The sequence below is a fragment of the Phyllobates terribilis genome, unplaced genomic scaffold (genome assembly GCF_046119375.1).
Source record: "Phyllobates terribilis strain yellow unplaced genomic scaffold, ASM4611937v1 Scaffold_5__5_contigs__length_657084704, whole genome shotgun sequence".
Lineage (NCBI taxonomy): Eukaryota > Metazoa > Chordata > Amphibia > Anura > Dendrobatidae > Phyllobates > Phyllobates terribilis.
Window position 1 is genome coordinate 44,738,166 of NW_027362765.1, and position 19,603 is coordinate 44,757,768.

General features: G+C 48.5%; 1 pseudogene; it reads right to left on the minus strand.

Annotated features, from left to right (window-relative positions):
- LOC141271431 (uncharacterized) overlaps positions 1-19,603 on the minus strand; it is a 66,513-nt pseudogene that overhangs the window by 21,547 nt on the left and 25,363 nt on the right.

Below are 19,603 nucleotides of genomic sequence, written 5' to 3' on the forward strand. Positions count from 1 at the left end.
CTCATCCACCCCCCGTGCATCTCTCATCCCCCCCCGTGCATCTCTCATCCCCCCCCGTGCATCTCTCATCCCCCCCGTGCATCTCTCACCCCCCCGTGCATCTCTCACCCCCCCGTGCATCTCTCACCCCCCCGTGCATCTCTCACCCCCCCGTGCATCTCTCACCCCCCCGTGCATCTCTCACCCCCCCGTGCATCTCTCATCCCCCTCCGTGCATCTCTCATCCCCCTCCGTGCATCTCTCATCCACCCCCCGTGCATCTCTCATCCCCCTGTGCATCTCTCATCCACCCCCCGTGCATCTCTCATCCACCCCCCGTGCATCTCTCATCCACCCCCCGTGCATCTCTCACCCCCCCGTGCATCTCTCATCTCTCCCCTCCCCCCATGTGCATCTCTCATCTCTCCCCTCCCCCCATGTGCATCTCTCATCTCTCCCCTCCCCCCATGTGCATCTCTCATCTCTCCCCTCCCCCCATGTGGATCTCTCATCTCTCCCCTCCCCCATGTGCATCTCTCATCTCTCCCCTCCCCCCCCATGTGGATCTCTCATCTCTCCCCTCCCCCATGTGCATCTCTCATCTCTCCCCTCCCCCCATGTGCATCTCCCATTCCCCCCACTCCTAGTTAATTGTATTTAAAAAAAAATAAAACTTGTTATACTTACCCCCATGCGATCCCTGCAGAATCCTGGCGCTCGTCCAAATCGCTGACACCAGGTTCTCCTGACTTCCGGCCATGTGACGGCGCCGTCACATGACTGGAAGTCAGGGGAATCATGAAGGTGCTGCCGCAGCAGCGCAGCGCTAAGATGTCCCGGACCCGGCGCTTAGCATGCGGCCGGGGGCCCCATGAGGAGAGAGACGCACAAGAGGGGGGCTCCGAGGGGGCTCCTACCGGCCGGGCCCCATACTGGAGTCAGGGCAGTCATGCCCTGATGGCGGCCCTGCTGGAGGCTGGAGGGGCCCCCTCTCCCCGCGGACCGGCTGAAAAACCCCAACGGCCCGGTCCTGGTCCGCGGACCGGCGGTTGGGGACCTCTGGTCTATAATACTGGTGAATACAACAAGACTGAGCACAAGACATTCACAGCCGTCTACACATCACAGGGGAGATCTCATGACACCTTCTCTCCATCTACCTGATGATCCTGAGGAACATTGGGATCTTCTTCTGTATAGTCCTGAGGAAGAAGAGGTCGGGGACATCTCTCTGGTGTTGTCCTCTTACTGGATACAACTGGAGGAAACACATACAGGGACTGAATTCATTCTTTACATACAGATAATTATAGGCCGTGTGTATATAGTCCTGTCTATTACCTGGTGATATGGAGGGCTGGGGAACCTCCATCATGACGTCCTTGTACAGATCTTTGTGTCCTTTTAAATACTCCCACTCCTCCATGGAGAAATAGACGGTGACATCCTGACACCTAACAGGAACCTGACACATACAATGATACCGTCATCCCCCCGATCCCTTCATAGTGTTACTGTGTTCCCAGCATTCCCAGCAGTGTCACCTCTCCAGTCAGCAGCTCAATCATCTTGTAGGTGAGTTCTAGGATCTTCTGGTCATTGATGTCCTCATGTATCAGGGGGTGAGGTGGAGGCCCCATGATTGAGCTCAGGGGTCTTCCCCATCCCTCAGACATAGAGGCCTGACAGCGCTCACTAGAGGTCTTCTTCACTACTGTGTAATCCTGGTTATGGAGAGACACATTAATAAATCTCACAGCAGACATTTCCAGAGTCCTCACCTCTCCAGTTCTGTCCATCTGTTATTACCATAGATAAGAATGATGTAATGTGACGTCATCAGAATCTCTCACCTCTCCAGTAAGCCGGAAGAGGATCTCTAGGGTGAGGTGTAATATCCTCTCCGACATCTTGTTCCTGTCTCTATCCATGATTTAGGGGTCAATCAGGACAATCCGAAATTGTAGGGATCTGAATGGGAAGAAGATAAGCTGATGGAAAATCCTGAAGATCCCATATAATAACACAATTACTGGAGAAAATAAGGGGAAACATATCAAGAATTAAAATGTGTAGATGTTGGATTCTCTCTTTTTGTTTGAACTGGAACATGAATTGAATATATTATCAGGGCAGCTCCTTCATGTTTAGGGTCACTGCACGACACTTCTTCGCATGAACACTACCGTTAATCCCTTGCTGCAAACATAATGCCATCATTTAATGGCACATGATCACTGAAGACTCCCAAGTCGTACATTCTGACATCACCACTGAAACCAATATTGTCTTTCCAGAAAAAAAACTTAATGGCACTACGGACTTGTGTAATAAATAAGTGATCTGTTGTTATGTACTGTAGAATGCAACCACCTTCACCACAGGTAAAAATCAAGGATGAACAACCTCACTTCTTTCAGGAGGAAAAGCTCTAATTCAGCTTTAAAGGGGTTTTCTCACGAACAAAAGTTCATTTTAGTCAATAGATCTTGGAATAATAATAAGTTCCACAATTGGATGTGTTTAAATAAAATGTTCCTGTGCTGAGATAATCTTATAAATGTGCCCCTGCTGTGTACTGTATAATGGCTGTGCCTGACTATACAGGAACATGGTCTGATCATACCAAATCTACTGGGCAGGGGAGGAAGCAAAGGAGTATACAGACATTACAGCAGGGGAACACAGCTGATTCTTTTTGTGAGGTAAAACATTTCCCTGCCTGTTTTACACAATGTTTTACTTCAAAGAAAGAATCAGCTGTGATCCCACGCTGTAATATCTGTATATTCTCTTGCTTCCTCCCCTCCCTAGGAGATGTGGTATGATCAGACCATGTTGCTGTATGGTCAGACACAGCCATTACACAGTACACAGCAGGGGCATATTTATAAGATTACCTCAGCACAGGAACATTTTATTTAAACACATCCAATGGTGGAAATTATTATTATTCCAAGATCTATTGATTAAAATCAACTTTTGTTCGTGGGAAAACCCCTTTAAGGGCTCAGAGTCAACAAGCATGGTAGGTCTTGTTCAGAACCCACACCTCCATTGATGGCCAAACTGTGACTGAAATTCTGCTCTGGCATTTGAAAGCACACAGGCCTCCCATGCGCCTTCTCATGATAATGACCCTTTTCCCAGGCGTCTCCTCATGATAATGACCCTTCTCCCAGGTGCCTCCTCATAATAATGACCCCTCTCCCAGGTGCCTCCTCATGATAATGACCCTTCTCCCAGGTGCCTCCTCATGATAATGATCCTTTTCAGTCTCAGGCACTCCCCATGATAAATAACCCTTCTCCCAGGCACCTCCTTACAATAATAACCCTTCTCCCAGACGCCTCCTCACGATAATAACCCTGTTCCCAGGTGCCTCCTCATGATAATGACCCTTCTCCCAGGTGCCTCCTCATGATAATGATCCTTTTCAGTCTCAGGCACTCCCCATGATAAATAACTCTTCTCCCAGGCACCTCCTTACAATAATAACCCTTCTCCCAGACGCCTCCTCACGATAATAACCCTGTTCCCAGGTGCCTCCTCATGATAATGACCTTTCTTTCAGGCACCTCCCCATAATAATGGCCATTCTCCCAGGAACCTCCTCATGATAATGACCATTCTCCCAGTGTCACGCAAGGTGTGGGAAAGACTAAGTGCAACACAAAGGGAAGAGGAGAAGGGAGCCCAGACTCTAGGGAAAGGGGGAAGTGGAGACCTCCTAGGCTGATCTGATATCACCCTGTCTCCCCTACCGTCCCTATATTGGTTCTTCAATCGCTGCACAGGAACCTACCCCTGTATTTCCCTAGCGCTTGGCCCTGGGTAGGGAAGGGGGGGATGAGCACTAGTCGATCCACACGGACAGCTAAAGACAACAAGGTAGACAGACACGAAGTAAACAGAATGCACTCGCTCCAAGCTTTCACAAAGAAACATGTGAATATCACCGGCACCACCCTGCAGCAAAGTGAAACAATTTAAACACCCAGGCTCGGGTGTCAATTAGAGAAGGAGGGAGGTAGCCGCTGGGTCCTAGAGTGAAACAGCTAAGAAGTGGTCTGTAATACCAAACGAAGAGATCTTCTGCAACCAACTGCAGGGCAACTGTCTATCACACCTGACACACCCGTGACACCCAGGTGTCTACTCACGATCTTGACCCTTCTACCAGGTGCCTACTCATGACAATAACCCTCTCCCAGGTGTCTCATGATAATGACTCTTCTCCCTCCCCGGCGCTCCCCATGATAATAACCATTCTCCCGAGATACTTCCTCATGATAATGACCCTTCTCCCAGGGGCTTCCCCATGATAATGACCATTCTCTCAGACACTTCCTCATGATAATGACTCTTCTCCCAGGCACCTCCTATAATAACCCTTCTTCTAGGCACAGTCTCATGATAACAACCCTTCTCTCAGGTGTCTCTTCACAATAATAACCCTTCTCACAGGTGCCTCCTCAAGGGAATAACTCTTCTCCCAGGTGCCCTGTCATGATAATGACCTTTCTTTCAGGCGTCTCCTCATTATAATGACCCTTCTCCCAGGGATCGCCTCATGAAAATGATGCTCCTCCCAGGCATCTACTCAGAATCATGACCCTTCCCCCAGGCACCTCCACATGATAATGACCCTACTCCCAGGCATCTACTCACAATAATGACCATTCTCCCAGGCACCTCCTCATGATAATGATCCTCCTCCCAGGCATCTACTCACAATAATGACCCTTCTCCCAGGTGTCTCCTCATGATAAAAGCCTTTCTCCCAGGTGCTCCTTATGATAATAACCTTTCTCTCCACTTGTGGCCTGTCTGAGTAAGCAGCAGAGTAGGAAGCCAATGGCTCTCTGCTCCTGTATAGTTTTAACTGTATCAGCTTCCTGAAGATGTACTGACAGTGTAACAGGACGATGCTGGACAGGCCCATGTAGCATTTGCCAAAATTGTCAGGTGGCCATTCAAACCCTGCTTCAATTCATCAAGGAACAAAACCCTACAGCAGTCTTTTCTTACATCTTTTTTTTCCTCATTTGTTTACATGTTGGTAAGTCTGTCTGACTCTTTCAACCCAAAAAGACTAGGTCAGACAGATTTGGCTTTAGCCACTCCCGTTGCAGAACTCAAAGGAACTTTGGCCTTCACCCTGTAACCTTTACACAGAGATCATCTGGACTGACAACGAAGACCCCTGGAGTTGAGTCCACAAAGTGGTTGCTGAACAGAGGATCAGCCTAAGGCAAGAGCATTCTAACTAATCTGGTCACTATCCAGAGGGACAGAATCAGGAGACAAAACTGTAGTCACGGAAATAGCTGGGTTCAGATACCAGGTGATCAGTAATTGTAGTCCAAGGAGATATCTAGGCATAATATCTAACAACTCCCAGCAGTAAGTGGTACTACCTCATTGGCTACAGCAGGAAGCAGATTATACCTGCTGGACAGTGTTTGCCCCAAAGAAGCGGCACACTTCATCTGGTAAATCTATACTCCAAACAGCTGTAGAGACTGGGGTCCAGAAAGGATCCTCTGGAGGGCCGGTCCGATGCTGTCTGTAACTGATAAAGCCCATGCACCACCCCGATGACTGCAAGTGAACGGCTGCAGGGAGGATATAATATATTTTTCTCCTGTAGTCGGTGTTCCTTTTCCATTCTTATATATGATTAATCTGCAGATAACACTAAGGGGGTAAGGGGGCGATTCTTCAAAGCTTTTTCGCCAGATCTCTGCACAAAAAAAAGCAACTATTGGCATGTTCATACTATTCTCGCCCCAGCTATGATGGAGTGGGGGGGAAGGGTGGGAGGCGAGCCCCACTCGTTAAATTCATGATGAATGGTGGAGTTTGCTACGTCACAAATCTTACTCTAGCATATGCTGGAGTAAGGTTTGTGGCGAAATGCACAGTGTCACAACCCTCTAAGCACCTCACTGCTTCAGCCTCTTAAAGAATCAGGAGTATCTGCTCCAAAACCAAGAGAATCGCTGGTCTTGATGAATCACCAGCAATGCCTTTAGAAACGTCTCATATTACTGTAAATATACACAGCTCTGGGGGGAAGGGGGCACCATCTCCAGGAATGGAGGGGTTAATGTCCCCTGTATACATGAGCACATCCAGCGTTATATGACTGTACATATACCCATGGCAGAACTGGGGGAAGGGTGCACTATCTCCGGGAATGGAGGGGTTAATGCCCCCTGTATACATGAGCACATCCAGAGTTATATGACTGTACATATACACATGGCAGAACTGGGGGAAGGGGGCACTATCTCCGGGAATGGAGGGGTTAATGTCTCCTGTATACATGAGCACATCCAGCGTTATATTACTGTACATATACACATGGCAGAACTGGGGGAAGGGGGCACTATCTCCGGGAATGGAGAGGTTAATGTCCACTGTATACATGAGCACATCCAGCGTTATATTACTGTATATATACACATGGTAGAACTGGGGGATGGGGGCACTATCTCCGGGAATGGAGGGGTTAATGTCCCCTGTATACATGAGCACATCCAGCGTTATATTACTGTACATATACACATGGCAGAACTGGGGGAAGGGGGCACTATCTCCAGGAATGGAGGGGTTAATGCCCCCTGTATACATGAGCACATCCAGCGTTATATTACTGTACATATACACATGGCTGAACTGGGGGAAGGGGGCACTATCTCCAGGAATGGAGGGGTTAATGCCCCCTGTATACATGAGCACATCCTGCGTTATATTACTGTACATATACACAAGGCAGAACTGGGGGAAGGGGGGCACTATCTCTGGGAATGGAGGAGTTAATGCCCCCTGTATACATGAGCACATCCAGCGTTATATTACTGTATATATACACATGGCAGAACTGGGGGAAGGGGGGCACTATCTCTGGGAATGGAGGGGTTAATGTCCCCTATATACATGAGCACATCCAGCGTTATATTACTCTACATATACACATGGCAGAACTGGGGGAAGGGGCCACTACCTCCGGGAATGAAGGGGTTAATGCCCCCCGTATACATGAGCACATCCAGCGTTATATTACTGTACATATACACATGGCAGAACTGGGGGAAGGGGGCACTATCTCCGGGAATGGAGGGGTTAATGCCCCCTGTATAAATGAACACATCCAGAGTTATATTACTGTACATATACAGTACAGACCAAAAGTTTGGACACACCTTCTCATTTATAGATTTTTCTGCATTTTCATGACTCTAAAAATTGTACATTCACACTGAAGGCATCAAAACTATGAATTAACACATGTGGAATTATATACTTAACAAAAAAGTGTGAAACAACTGAAAATATGTCTTATATTCTAGGTTCCTCAAAGTAGCCACCTTTTGCTTTGATGACTGCTTTGCACACTCTTGGCATTCTCTTGATGAGCTTCAAGAGGTAGTCACCGGAAATGGTCTTCCAACAATCCTGAAGGAGTTCCCAGAGATGCTTAGCACTTGTTGGCCCTTTTTCCTTCACTCTGCGGTCCAGCTCACCCCAAACCATCTCGATTGGGTTCAGGTCTGGTGACTGTGGAGGCCAGGTCATCTGGCGTCGCACCCCATCACTCTCCTTCTTGGTCAAATAGCCCTTACACAGCCTGGAGCTGTGTTTGGGGTCATTGTCCTGTTGAAAAATAAATAATGGTCCAACTAAATGCAAACCGGAAGGAATAGCATGCCGCTGCAAGATGCTGTGGTAGCCATGCTGGTTCAGTATGCCTTCAATTTTGAATAAATCCCCAACAGTGTCACCAGCAAAGCACCCCCACACCATCACACCTCTTCCTCCATGCTTCACGGTGGGAACCAGGCATGTAGAGTCCATCCGTTCACCTTTTCTGCGTCGCACAAAGACACGGTGGTTGGAACCAAAGATCTCAAATTTGGACTCATCAGACCAAAGCACAGATTTCCACTGGTCTAATGTCCATTCCTTGTGTTCTTTAGCCCAAACAAGTCTATTCTGCTTGTTGCCTGTCCTTAGCAGTGGTTTCCTAGCAGCTATTTTACCATGAAGGCCTGCTGCACAAAGTCTCCTCTTAACAATTGTTGTAGAGATGTGTCTGCTGCTAGAACTCTGTGTGGCATTGACCTGGTCTCTAATCTGAGCTGCTGTTAACCTGCGATTTCTGAGGCTGGTGACTCGGATAAACGTATCCTCAGAAGCAGAGGTGACTCTTGGTCTTCCTTTCCAGGGGCGGTACTCATGTGAGCCAGTTTCTTTGTAGCGCTTGATGGTTTTTGCAACTGCACTTGGGGACACTTTCAAAGTTTGTCCAATTTTTCGGACTGACTGACCTTCATTTCTGAAAGTAATGATGGCCACTCGTTTTTCTTTACTTAGCTGCTTTTTTCTTGCCATAATACAAATTCTAACAGTCTATTCAGTAGGACTATCAGCTGTGTATCCACCAGACTTCTGCACAACACAACTGATGGTCCCAACCCCATTTATAAGGCAAGAAATCCCACTTATTAAACCTGACAGGGCACACCTGTGAAGTGAAAACCATTTCCGGTGACTACCTCTTGAAGCTCATCAAGAGAATGCCAAGAGTGTGCAAAGCAGTCATCAAAGCAAAAGGTGGCTACATTGAAGAACGTAGAATATAAGACATATTTTCAGTTGTTTCACACTTTTTTGTTAAGTATATAATTCCACATGTGTTAATTCATAGTTTTGATACCTTCAGTGTGAATGTACAATTTTCATAGTCATGAAAATACAGAAATATCTTTAAATGAGAAGGTGTGTAAAAACTTTTGGTCTGTACTGTACACATGGCAGAACTGGGGGAGGGGACACGCTCAGGGAATGGAGGGGTTAATGCCCCCTGTATACATGAGCACATCCAGCGTTATATTACTGTACATATACACATGGTAGAACTGGGGGAGGGGACACGCTCAGGGAATGGAGGGGTTAATGCCCCCTGTATACATGAGCACATCCAGCGTTATATTACTGTACATATACACATGGCAGAACTGGGGGGAGGGGGCACTATCTCCGGGAATGGAGGGGTTAATGACCCCTGTATACATGAGCACATCCAGCGTTATATTACTGTACATATACACATGGCAGAACTGGGGGAGGGGGCTCTATCTCCGGGAATGGAGGTGTTAATGCCCCCTGTATACATGAGCACATCCAGCGTTATATTACTGTACATATACACATGGCAGAACTGGGGGAAGGAGGGCACTATCTCCGGGAATGGAGGGGTTAATGACCCCTGTATACATGAGCACATCCAGCGTTATATTACTGTACATATACACATGGCAGAACTAGGGGGAGGGGGGCACTATCTCCAGGAATGGAGGGGTTAATGCCCCCTGTATACATGAGCACATCCAGCATTATATTACTGTACATATACACATGGCAGAACTGGGGGAAGGGGGCACTATCTCCGAGAATGGAGGGGTTAATGCCCCCTGTATACATGAGCACATCCAGCGTTATATTACTGTACATATACACATGGCAGAACTGGGGGAGGGGCCACTATCTCCGGGAATGAAGGGGTTAATGCCCCCTGTATACATGAGCACATCCAGCGTTATATTACTGTACATATACACATGGCAGAACTGGGGGAAGGGGGCACTATATCCGGGAATGAAGGGGTTAATGCCCCCTGTATACATGAGCACATCCAGCGTTATATTACTGTACATATACACATGGCAGAACTGGGGGGAGGGGGGCACTATCTCCGAGAATGGAGGGGTTAATGCCCCCTGTATACATGAGCACATCCAGCGTTATATTACTGTACATATAGACATGGCAGAACTGGGGGGAGGGGGCACTATCTCCGGGAATGAAGGGGTTAATGCCCCCTGTATACATGAGCACATCCAGCGTTATATTACTGTACATATACACATGGCAGAACTGGGGGAAGGGGGCACTATCTCCGGGAATGAAGGGGTTAATGCCCCCTGTATACATGAGCACATCCAGCGTTATATTACTGTACATATACACATGGCAGAACTGGGGGAAGGGGGGCACTATCTCCGGGAATGGAGGGGTTAATGACCCCTGTATACATGAGCACATCCAGCGTTATATTACTGTACATATACACATGGCAGAACTGGGGGAAGGGGGCACTATCTCCGGGAATGGAGGGGTTAATGCCCCCTGTATACATGAGCACATCCAGCGTTATATTACTGTACATATACACATGGCAGAACTGGGGGGAGGGGGCACTATCTCCGGGAATGGAGGGGTTAATGTCCACTGTATACATGAGCACATCCAGCGTTATATTACTGTACATATACACATGGCAGAACTGGGGGAAGGGGGCACTATCTCCAGGAATGGAGGGGTTAATGTCCCCTGTATACATGAGCACATCCAGCGTTATATTACTGTACATATACACGGCAGAACTGGGGGAAGGGGGGGGCACTATCTCCGGGAATGGAGGGGTTAATGCCCCCTGTATACATGAGCATATCCAGCATTATATTACTGTACATATACACATGGCAGAACTGGGGGAAGGGGGGCACTATCTCTGGGAATGGAGGGGTTAATGCCCCCTGTATACATGAGCACATCCAGCGTTATATTACTGTACATATACACATGGCAGAACTGGGGGAGGGGGGCACTATCTCCGAGAATGGAGGGGTTAATGCCCCCTGTATACATGAGCACATCCAGCATTATATTACTGTACATATACACATGGCAGAACTGGGGGAAGGGGGCACTATCTCCGAGAATGGAGGGGTTAATGCCCCCTGTATACATGAGCACATCCAGCGTTATATTACTGTACATATACACATGGCAGAACTGGGGGAGGGGCCACTATCTCCGGGAATGAAGGGGTTAATGCCCCCTGTATACATGAGCACATCCAGCGTTATATTACTGTACATATACACATGGCAGAACTGGGGGAAGGGGGCACTATCTCCGGGAATGAAGGGGTTAATGCCCCCTGTATACATGAGCACATCCAGCGTTATATTACTGTACATATACACATGGCAGAACTGGGGGAGGGGGGCACTATCTCCGAGAATGGAGGGGTTAATGCCCCCTGTATACATGAGCACATCCAGCGTTATATTACTGTACATATAGACATGGCAGAACTGGGGGGAGGGGGCACTATCTCCGGGAATGAAGGGGTTAATGCCCCCTGTATACATGAGCACATCCAGCGTTATATTACTGTACATATACACATGGCAGAACTGGGGGAAGGGGGCACTATCTCCGGGAATGGAGGGGTTAATGCCCCCTGTATATATGAGCACATCCAGCGTTATATTACTGTACATATACACATGGCAGAACTGAGGGGAGGGGGGCACTATCTCCAGGAATGGAGGGGTTAATGCCCCCTGTATACATGAGCACATCCAGCATTATATTACTGTACATATACACATGGCAGAACTGGGGGAAGGGGGCACTATCTCCGAGAATGGAGGGGTTAATGCCCCCTGTATACATGAGCACATCCAGCGTTATATTACTGTACATATACACATGGCAGAACTGGGGGAGGGGCCACTATCTCCGGGAATGAAGGGGTTAATGCCCCCTGTATACATGAGCACATCCAGCGTTATATTACTGTACATATACACATGGCAGAACTGGGGGAAGGGGGGCACCATCTCCGGGAATGGAGGGGTTAATGACCCCTGTATACATGAGCACATCCAGCGTTATATTACTGTACATATACACATGGCAGAACTGGGGGAAGGGGGCACTATTTCCGGGAATGGAGGGGTTAATGCCCCCTGTATACATGAGCACATCCAGCGTTATATTACTGTACATATACACATGGCAGAACTGGGGGGAGGGGGCACTATCTCCGGGAATGGAGGGGTTAATGTCCACTGTATACATGAGCACATCCAGCGTTATATTACTGTACATATACACATGGCAGAACTGGGGGAAGGGGGCACTATCTCCAGGAATGGAGGGGTTAATGTCCCCTGTATACATGAGCACATCCAGCGTTATATTACTGTACATATACACGGCAGAACTGGGGGAAGGGGGGGGCACTATCTCCGGGAATGGAGGGGTTAATGCCCCCTGTATACATGAGCATATCCAGCATTATATTACTGTACATATACACATGGCAGAACTGGGGGAAGGGGGGCACTATCTCTGGGAATGGAGGGGTTAATGCCCCCTGTATACATGAGCACATCCAGCGTTATATTACTGTACATATACACATGGCAGAACTGGGGGAGGGGGGCACTATCTCCGAGAATGGAGGGGTTAATGCCCCCTGTATACATGAGCACATCCAGCGTTATATTACTGTACATATACACATGGCAGAACTGGGGGAAGGGGGCACTATCTCCGGGAATGGAGGGGTTAATGCCCCCTGTATATATGAGCACATCCAGCGTTATATTACTGTACATATACACATGGCAGAACTGAGGGGAGGGGGGCACTATCTCCAGGAATGGAGGGGTTAATGCCCCCTGTATACATGAGCACATCCAGCATTATATTACTGTACATATACACATGGCAGAACTGGGGGAAGGGGGCACTATCTCCGAGAATGGAGGGGTTAATGCCCCCTGTATACATGAGCACATCCAGCGTTATATTACTGTACATATACACATGGCAGAACTGGGGGAAGGGGGGCACTATCTCCGGGAATGGAGGGGTTAATGCCCCCTGTATACATGAGCACATCCAGCGTTATATTACTGTACATATACACATGGCAGAACTGGGGGAAGGGGGGCACTATCTCCGGGAATGGAGGGGTTAATGACCCCTGTATACATGAGCACATCCAGCGTTATATTACTGTACATATACACATGGCAGAACTGGGGGAAGGGGGCACTATCTCCGGGAATGGAGGGGTTAATGTCCCCTGTATACATGAGCACATCCAGCGTTATATTACTGTACATATACACATGGCAGTACAGGGGGAAGGGGGCACTATCTCCAGGAATGGAGGGGTTAATGTCCCCTGTATACATGAGCACATCCAGCGTTATATTACTGTACATATACACATGGCAGAACTGGGGGAAGGGGGCACTATCTCCGGGAATGGAGGGGTTAATGCCCCCTGTATACATGAGCACATCCAGCGTTATATTACTGTACATATACACATGGCAGAACTGGGGGGAGGGGGCACTATCTCCGGGAATGGAGGGGTTAATGTCCCCTGTATACATGAGCACATCCAGCGTTATATTACTGTACATATACACATGGCAGAACTGGGGGAAGGGGGCACTATCTCCAGGAATGGAGGGGTTAATGTCCCCTGTATACATGAGCACATCCAGCGTTATATTACTGTACATATACACGGCAGAACTGGGGTAAGGGGGGGGCACTATCTCCGGGAATGGAGGGGTTAATGCCCCCTGTATACATGAGCATATCCAGCATTATATTACTGTACATATACACATGGCAGAACTGGGGGAAGGGGGGCACTATCTCTGGGAATGGAGGGGTTAATGCCCCCTGTATACATGAGCACATCCAGCGTTATATTACTGTACATATACACATGGCAGAACTGGGGGAAGGGGGCACTATCTCCGGGAATGGAGCGGTTAATGTTCCCTGTATACATGAGCACATCCAGCGTTATATTACTGTACATATACACATGACAGAACTGGGGGAAGGGGGCACTATCTCCAGGAATGGAGGGGTTAATGTCCCCTGTATACATGAGCACATCCAGCGTTATATTACTGTACATATACACGGCAGAACTGGGGGAAGGGGGCACTATCTCCAGGAATGGAGGGGTTAATGCCCCCTGTATACATGAGCACATCCAGCGTTATATTACTGTACATATACACATGGTAGAACTGGGGGAGGGGGCACTATCTCCGGGAATGGAGGGGTTAATGCCCCCTGTATATATGAGCACATCCAGCGTTATATTACTGTACATATACACATGGCAGAACTGGGGAAAGGGGCCACTATCTCCGGGAATGGAGGGGTTAATGTCCCCTGTATACATGAGCACATCCAGCGTTATATTACTGTACATATACACATGGCAGAACTGGGGGAAGGGGGCACTATCTCCAGGAATGGAGAGGTTAATGCCCCCTGTATACATGAGCACATCCAGCGTTATATTACTGTACATATACACATGGCAGAACTGGGGAAAGGGGCCACTATCTCCGGGAATGGAGGGGTTAATGTCCCCTGTATACATGAGCACATCCAGCGTTATATTACTGTACATATACACATGGCAGAACTGGGGGAAGGGGGCACTATCTCCAGGAATGGAGAGGTTAATGTCCCCTGTATACATGAGCACATCCAGCGTTATATTACTGTACATATACACATGGCAGAACTGGGGGAAGGGGGCACTATCTCCGGGAATGGAGCGGTTAATGTTCCCTGTATACATGAGCACATCCAGCGTTATATTACTGTACATATACACATGACAGAACTGGGGGAAGGGGGCACTATCTCCAGGAATGGAGGGGTTAATGCCCCCTGTATACATGAGCACATCCAGCGTTATATTACTGTACATATACACATGGTAGAACTGGGGGAGGGGGCACTATCTCCGGGAATGGAGGGGTTAATGCCCCCTGTATATATGAGCACATCCAGCGTTATATTACTGTACATATACACATGGCAGAACTGGGGAAAGGGGCCACTATCTCCGGGAATGGAGGGGTTAATGTCCCCTGTATACATGAGCACATCCAGCGTTATATTACTGTACATATACACATGGCAGAACTGGGGGAAGGGGGCACTATCTCCAGGAATGGAGAGGTTAATGCCCCCTGCGCCCAGTAATGGGGGAATCTCCACATACCTCCACCTGCAGAGCCGCCACCACATATATGGCTGTTCTGTGCGCACAGGACCTGTGATGAGGTCACAGGAGGGGAGGAGTCAGGGGTCACATGATCAGGGGCCTCAGTGGATGCAGGACTCTGCTGTGCTGGTTGTCATGGTGCTGGATGAGGTGAAGGTTATGTGTGGGGTCAGGAGGGGTTTACAGTGTGGATGTAGCAGAGCCGCGTGTGTACGAGGTGTACGGGGCGGAGCCGCGTGTGTACGAGGTGTACGGGGCGGAGCCGCGTGTGTACGAGGTGTACGGAGCGGAGCCGCGCGCGTACGAGGTGTACGGAGAGGAGCCGCGCGCGTACGAGGTGTACGGAGCAGAGCCGCGCGCGTACGAGGTGTACGGAGCAGAGCCGCGCGCGTACGAGGTGTACGGAGCAGAGCCGCGCGCGTACGAGGTGTACGGAGCAGAGCCGCGCGCGTACGAGGTGTACGGAGCAGAGCCGCGCGCGTACGAGGTGTACGGAGCAGAGCCGCGCGCGTACGAGGTGTACGGAGCAGAGCCGCGCGCGTACGAGGTGTACGGAGCAGAGCCGCGCGCGTACGAGGTGTACGGAGCAGAGCCGCGCGCGTACGAGGTGTACGGAGCAGAGCCGCGCGCGTACGAGGTGTACGGAGCAGAGCCGCGCGCGTACGAGGTGTACGGAGCAGAGCCGCGCGCGTACGAGGTGTACGGAGCAGAGCCGCGCGCGTACGAGGTGTACGGAGCAGAGCCGCGCGCGTACGAGGTGTACGGAGCAGAGCCGCGCGCGTACGAGGTGTACGGAGCAGAGCCGCGTGCGTACGGAGCAGAGCCGCGTGTGTACGAGGTGTACGGAGAGGAGCCGCGCGTGTACGAGGTGTACGGAGAGGAGCCACATGTGTACGGAGCGGAGCCGCGCGCGTACGAGGTGTATGGAGCAGAGCCGCGCGCGTACGAGGTGTACGGAGCAGAGCCGCGCGCGTACGAGGTGTACGGAGCAGAGCCGCGCGCGTACGAGGTGTACGGAGCAGAGCCGCGCGCGTACGAGGTGTACGGAGCAGAGCCGCGTGCGTACGGAGCAGAGCCGCGTGTGTACGAGGTGTACGGAGAGGAGCCGCGCGTGTACGAGGTGTACGGAGAGGAGCCACATGTGTACGGAGCGGAGCCGCGTATGTACGAGGTGTACAGAGCCGAGCCGCGTGTCTACGGAGATTAACCAGCGTGTGTACGGAGATGAGCCGTGTGTATAAAAGGTGTACGGAGCGGAGCCACGTGTGTACTAGGTGTACGGAGCAGAGCCGCGTGTGTACTAGGTGTACGGAGCAGAGCCGCGTGTGTACTAGGTGTACGGAGCAGAGCCGCGTGTGTACTAGGTGTACGGAGCAGAGCCGCGTGTGTACTAGGTGTACGGAGCAGAGCCGCGTGTGTACTAGGTGTACGGAGCAGAGCCGCGTGTGTACTAGGTGTACGGAGCAGAGCCGCGTGTGTACTAGGTGTACGGAGCAGAGCCGCGTGTGTACGAGGTGTACGGAGCAGAGCCGCGTGTGTACGAGGTGTACGGAGCAGAGCCATGTGTGTACAGTCCGTGCGTTTCCGATACACTATGAGGTAATATGAATTAACTCATTCAAAAGTAGAACTCATCCCACAAAACACAATCCCTCATACTGCTATTTGGACAGAGAAATAAAAAGGCCCAATCTTTCCCTGCAACTCGACAAAAGCTGCTCATACATTATTTTTACTTCCCTTTTTTCTTAAAACAATTTCTCCCTTTCCAAAAAGGAGTGATAAAAAAATGCTAGCTAAACTAAACTCATCACCCAACAGGACCTCCTGTATACCGGGGGCACACCATAAGACCCACCATTTTAGAGTTGCTCTGTCCCAATCTTCCTGCCATCTGAACCTTATCAAAAAGTGTCAGATTTTTTATTTTTCTTGCTCATCACGACATCTTTCAGGAACAAATGAATGCTCATCCCAAGAACAAATACTAAATGTGCCCTCTGTAAGGATTATTTTTAGGTATAACATGTTGCCCCTTCAGAGAGGAAAATAACTTAAATTCTAGAGCCACCTATAGGAAATAGCGATCCTAAAAGTCAGTAGCGACCCTTTAAGAGCCTTGCTGCATGACTTAAGTATAACATGTTCAGAGTTGGCTACTGAAGCTTCATTATCCTCTCCTTCAGACAAGTCAGACATCCAGAGTAAATGAGTTAACAGCCGTAGACCGCCGGCATGGGACAACACTCCCCGAGGAGGGCGATTGCGCCCCAATGTGGTTGGTCCCTGTTCCGGTCTTGGCCAGGGAAGTCCCCGAGGATGAGCAGAAAAAGGTCAGGCCTGATGCCAGCAGGGCGGAGGTTAGACCAGGTGAGAGAAAAGTCCCTCATATTAACTAGTGGGGGATAGAGTGGGATATACTCAACTCCCCACCGACTGACAGCCCCCGACTACTGAACGCGGTGCTTGACCAAACGTCCACCCGAGATTAACGACTTGATGGCCCGTCGAAATTGGACCGATCTTTACCTGAGGGGGTGGCTGGAAAGGTCCAACAGTGCCCGACAGGAGGCAGTGGAAGATGTGCAGTCCAGAAGTCGAGTAATATAGTTTGACATCAAGAGGGGGTTTGGGTTCCTAGAAGAGGAGAGGACTGGGCACGAGGTCTGTGTGGGCCACGATGTGGTGAAACGAAAGTACCTGCCCTCCCGACTCCACAGTGTGTATCCGGGCAAGATTGTGGAGTTTAAGTGTGAGTGCAGAAGGGGCTGGTACGCGGCAGCCCTAGTAACATAGGTTGAACAAAGACATAGGTCCACCAGTTCAACCATTCTCTGTCAATTGTACTTCCTTCACTAACTTGCTGGGACTAGACCTCACAAATGTATTATTACCATTTTTATTATTGTTGCACTATTACAATTAAAAATGAACCCGTTTATAATTTTTGATTAGTTTTATATTTTGTATTACTCTTATGATTCCAATAATGATATTACTAAAATCCCTATGCCTAAATCTGTTGATTCAGAAGAAGGCCAAAAACCCAGGACACATTCAGCCAATTTGCATTACGGGGAAAAAATTCCTTCTTGACCCCAATAAAAGGCGATCAGTCCAAGAACCCTGGATCAAACCTAATTATGTTACTAGTTATGTAATTACTATTATTGTATTAAATGTACTACTATAGGTGTAAATTAACTGTAGCCCACAATGTTATATATATTGAGGAAATCGTCCAGCCCTTTCTTGAAAGCAGTTATAGTGTCGACCATTACTACCTATTGTGGTCGGCATTCCGCAATCCAACTGCTCTGACTGTAAAGAACCGTTTCCTATTGAGGTGCCGGAATCGCCTTCCTTCCACCCGTAATGAGTGCCCCCTGGTCCTTAGTATGGTCTTTGGAAGGAATAAGTCCTGTGCTAGTCCTTTGTACTGACCACACATACAGTGGTGGCCAAAAGTATTGGCACCCCTGCAATTCTGTCAGATAATACTCAATTTCTTCCTGAAAATGATTGCAATCACAAATTCTTTTGTATTATCTTCATTTAATTTGCTTGCAAGGAAAAAACACAAAAGAGAATGAAGCAAAAATCAAATCATTGATCATTTCACACAAAGCTCCAAAAATGGGCCAGACAAAAGTATTGGCACCCTCAGCCTAATACTTGGTTGCACAATCTTTAGCCAAAATAACTGCGAACAACCGCTTCCGGTAACCATCAATGAGTTTCTTACAATGCTCTGCTGGAATTGTAGACCATTCTTCTTTGGCAAACTGCTCCAGGTCCCTGATATTTGAAGGGTGCCTTCTCCAAACTGCCATTTTGAGATCTCTCCACAGGTGTTCTATGGGATTCAGGTCTGGACTCATTGCTGGCCACCTTAGACGTCTCCAGTGCTTTCTCTCAAACCATTTTATAGTGCCACAGGTAAGTTACAGGTGCTGTTAATTACACGAATTAGAGAAGCATCACATGATTTTTCAAACAGTGCCAATACTTTTGTCCACCCCCTTTTTTAGGTTTGGTGTGGAATTGTATCCAATTTGGCTTTAGGACAATTCTTTTTGTGTTTTTTCATTGAAGACAAATTAAATGAAGATAATAATACCAAAGAATTTGTGATTGCAATCATTTTCAGGAAGAAACGGAGTATTATCTGACAGAATTGCAGGGGTGCCAATACTTGTGGCCACCACTGTATATTTATACATGTAAATGAGATCTCCTCTGAGGCATCGTTTTTCTAAGCTAAACAGACTTAACTATTTCAACCTCTCATCATATGAGAGGCCTTCCATCCCTTGTAATAATTTAGTTGCCCGCCTTTGAACTGACTCTAACTTCTGAATATCTTTTTTAATATGTGGAACCCAAAACTGGATCCCATATTCCAGATCTGGCCTCACCAGTGATATATAAAGGGGTAACAATACTTTGGGATCGCGGGATTTTATTTCTCTTTTTATACATCGTAAAATCTTGTTTGCAACCAGAATACCCAAGTCCTTCTCCTGTTCTGTAGTCCCGAGTATACTCCCATTTAATGTGCATGCAGCAGGATTACTCTGTCCTAGGTGCATTACTCTTCATTTATCTACTGTACATTAAACCTCATATGCCAAGTGTTTGCTCATTTAGTCATCTTATGCAGATCGTTCTGCAATATCGTAATGTCAGGATTAG